This window comes from Dipodomys merriami, unplaced genomic scaffold (genome assembly GCF_024711535.1).
Source record: "Dipodomys merriami isolate MVZ:Mamm:240054 unplaced genomic scaffold, mDipMer1.0.p SCAF_2100, whole genome shotgun sequence".
NCBI classification, from domain to species: domain Eukaryota; kingdom Metazoa; phylum Chordata; class Mammalia; order Rodentia; family Heteromyidae; genus Dipodomys; species Dipodomys merriami.
The window spans coordinates 18,216-22,652 of NW_027203495.1; the positions used below are offsets into that span (position 1 = coordinate 18,216).

The 4,437-nt window shown below is 33.7% G+C and overlaps 1 pseudogene; it reads right to left on the minus strand.

Moving 5' to 3' along the window:
• Positions 1 to 1,468: 1,468 nt before the first annotated feature.
• On the minus strand, positions 1,469 to 1,568 carry LOC138834284 (U6 spliceosomal RNA; annotated as a pseudogene).
• Between the last annotated feature and the right edge of the window lie 2,869 nt (positions 1,569 to 4,437).

Here is a 4,437-nt window from a genome sequence, read left to right on the forward strand (position 1 = left end):
GCAATTCTGATGAAGACAAGGAACAAGATGAAAAAGTGAGGAATGGTATCAATTGCAAGAAAAAAATGGAGTAGGATCCAAACAAATTTCTTCTTTGGGATGCCGAAATTAATCGGCTTACTATGGTGCAGGGACTACTTTAAAAAAAGGCCACCCAGATGAATACTAGGGATAAGGATGAGTATAACCCTCTTCATCTGGAAGCCTAGAGTGGACAATTAGACATTGTCCATGAGTTGGTAGCTCAAGGTAGATATTCATTCAATAACTCTGAATGGCTGGACACCCCTGCACAGTGCTTATATGTGGAATAATACCAGAATGGCTTCTGTCTTACTTCATCATGATGCAGATACCAATCCCCAAACTAAAGGCCTCTTGACCCCTTTGCATCTTGCTGCTGGGAGTAGAAACAGCAAAGATACTCTGTATCTCCTTCTATTGAACCATTATATCAAACCAGGTCTGAAGAACGACTTGGAAGAAACTGCATTTGATATTGCCAAAAGGATAAGTATGTTTCACTACCTATTTGAAGTTGTGGAAAGCTGTACAAATTGTTCTCCTAAGTCGTAATGGTTTGGTTAAGTTTCTTAAATTTCAAAAATGACAGTCCATCCTTTGTGTCCCTACAAATTTTTTTTCACAATACAAAGCAACAGCAATATCTTACTTTAAAATATCATGGAATCCATGGTATTCTTCCACGTGAATTGCCTGACTTTGTTGGCAAAATGTATTCAAGAGTTGTTTGTGTACATCTATAATGACTTCTGCAGAGTTTGTGATTTTTTTTTAAATCATAAATAATTTTAACTTATCTGTTGAAATGAATAGTATAGGAACTAAAGATGTTCCTGGTGCTTTTCTGAAAAAAGTATATCTATGTTGGCATAATGTCCATAATCTATTTCATTCCCTCCTGGATATAATACTTTGAATTATACATTGTTATACAATGTATAGGTTCATTAATAAATGTGTCCTTTCAGATTGCATTCCATATAGAAGAAGTTTAAGATTCCTTTTTTTCTTAGGTCCTTATATTATTTTTTTTTCCTATGGGATAAAATGACAATGTTATCTAATTTCAAGTTTTGTAAAGCTTATGCTATGTAAAGGTCTTTCTAAGGTGAAGATTTAATAAACTGATGTCAAACTAACATTTATTTCTGTGAATTACATGTATTGTTACACTTGTATTTTTTTAATCAACTTTTTTTTAGGGGGGGGTCCGGTCGTTGTCCTTAACTCTGGGCCTGGGCGCAGTCCCTCAACTCTTCAGCTCAAGGCTAGCGCTCTACCACTTGAGTCACAGCACCACTTCCTGTTTTTTTGTTTTTGCTTATGTGGTGCTGAAGAATCAAACCCAGGGCCTCATGCATGCAAGCAAGCCCTCTACCACTGAGCCACCTTCCCAGCCCCAACTTTTTAATAACTGTTTTTCATTTCTTGCATCAGAAGAATGAAAAATATGGAATACTTCACAAATTTTCATACCATCCTTGTGCAAGTGCTATGTTAATCTCTGTATTGTTGTAATTTGGGTAGACCTGCTGCTGAAGCATGGAGTATCCTCTTAATTTAAGTACTTAATGATGCAATCTTTATACAGGCATATATCCATGGTTGCCTATTTGTAACAAGGAACCCTTAATGTTCCTAAAAATGCTATTGATCTTATTTATCTAAAATTCTGTGTATAGTGGAAGAAACTTGTATCGTTTGGTCGATTGCTCCCATTTATAATTTTTTTTTATCAATGACTATTTTGTCATTTTCATTTTAAATTTGATCATACTTTTAAGCCTTTACAGCTAAATCCAAAGGTCATGGCTTTTCAGGTACTTATTTATCAACTCAGTTAGCTTTGTAGAGCTAATGGATTCAAAGTAAGCCTTGATTAAGAGCTACTTCTAAACATCTGCAGCTTAAGATTTCCCAAATGAGGTCTTGCAGGGACAAATGTCTACGTGAACCTTTACCCATCTTCCATATAGGAACAGACCAACCAGAATATCTTACCCTGACAGCATAGATTGTCTTACTGGAACAAAACTAATCTTAGTTACAAGGAATCATAGAGAGATGAACAGTTCGGACTGAATTGTTCAGAATGGAAGGTATTTTATTAAAATATAATTGCTTATTATACTTATCATTTCAAAAGTAGCTCAAGCCAAGAAGGTGAAAAAATTGTTCAAATGCATAATTACCTACTGTGCTGGCCTGTCTATCATCCAACCAGGCAGGAACTGACACTACTGACTTTCTATCACCAAATATTTCCATACCTCCTGGAGAAGTCCATACGTTTCTCCTCGATATTAAGCCTTAAATTGGTAATGTTTAATCACAGTGTTTCCTCTTGCCTCTAGGCTGTAAAGCAACAAATGGTAAAGCTTTAAGTCTAACTCTACCAAAAACGGAGGTAGAGATAATGGAATAACACTTTAAAACAGAGTTGGCTTTGATTCCCTCAGCACAACACAATAATGCAAAACAATTTTTATATTATATATACTTATATATTTTATATTTATATGTGCTGATTTTAAATTTCACACAGTGAACCTTAATAGAATTGATAATTAGACAAATATATTGACATTTATTCCCATAAATAGATTGGAATATAAATAATTAGGTTTAGAATATATACTAGAATATAAAAAGTATCAATGCAATATCTTCGTTATAAACTTGTGATACCTTCTATGTGTTGGTGGTCTTCTGAATTCACATTGCAAAATAACAGTATTGTTTTTGCTAATCTATAAGGGATTTTACTATGATGCTCTGTTTATTGTTTTAACTCGCTGGTCCCAAAATGTATTTCTCCATATTTCTGAAGCATTCTTACTGATTATACCCAATTTTGCTGATATTATGTCTAAAAGCTATTATTCTTCTGCAGGACCCACGGGTCCTAGGATACTAGATCCCAGTTATCTGCATCATCATATAACAAGGGCAAGACTTCTCACATAGGCCCATGCCACATGCTAACAGAAAATAATTGAAGACTCATCTAAATTTCTCATTTCCTATAATATTTCAGGGCCCCAATTCCTTACAAGAATTAGTAGTAATCAATTGTAAAATGCAAGGCAACTTAAAATGAAAGGTGAAATCACAAAACCTGAGAGAAAGTACTGTAATTAAAACTTTCAATTTACAGATGACCAGCCCATATGAATGAACAAAATCAGAAATGAACAAGATTATTTTTAATACCCCTCTCCTAATGATTAATGAAAGATTTCAGTGCAGGAAAAACATAGTTTCTGGAATGATAGATCCATAATTGGTCTACCAAGGCAAGGAAACTTGATTTAGAGGTCAAATATAATTTAGAAAAAAACATTAACTGAGAAGATCCTTAGTGTAGAAGATCATTAAAGTGTAGAAAAAGTACCCCCCACCATTTGTGTTGTTCAGTAGGTGCCTTCCAGAAATGTGTTAAATAGATCAGCCTTCCATATTTCAAACCCAAATATTAGCTAATAGAGTAAATTTCATCAAATGAGAAGTTATATTTTTAAAAGTCACTAATAGTTGGCTTTTCATGTGTTGTTTTATGTTTTCCCTATCTGTCTACCATAGTAAGAAATATGACTTTAAGTCTTGAAAATGGGTACTGATGAGAGATGGGACAAACATAAAATCTGTCTTCTATTTCTATCATATTCCTCTAAGTATTAAATTTGTTTTCTTCTTTTCCAAAACTTATAGGTAGTAGAAAAATTATCCCATGTAAAATAAAATAATCATACACAACTGTACAAAGCCATTTATAAAAACTGGTAGTTAGGAATAAATTCTAAGCCATTTTAAAACTTTCTTGTTGACTAAAGATTAATCTTCCAAAAGAACGAGAATAAAATCATGTCTAAGAGCTTCACGTCTCCAGTCTTGCAAATTGTTATTGCAGATGAATGAATTATGGAAATATAAGCTGACATCAGTTCAAGTATATGTGGGATTGAAACTCCATGGAATGTATATAAACCTTTCAAAGTATTAACAGGCAGTTTAACAGAGTGACTATCAGGATATTGAAACCAGAGAGGAACAATAGTAAAGAAATAGAATGAATGAAAAATGGAACAAGGGGCAAGTACAGCTAGAATACTCAATGTACATATGTAATAAATGAAGTGGTAAATCTGAACTACATCTTGGAGAAAGGGTTGGTTGAGAATGATAGAAGGAGAGACTCTGATCCAGAAGCATTAGACAATTAGATGGACATATTTAATTGTAACACACTTGAACAACCTTTTGAAATTCAGTTAAAAACACAACAACAAACAAAAACAAACAAAAATCACAACCAAACAGCAATCTGTAGAGAGTAAGAATATGACCTCTCAAAATTTTAAGCAGTTTATGAAGGGCAGTCTTTGGAAAAGCAAACAAGCTGTTCAAAGAGGG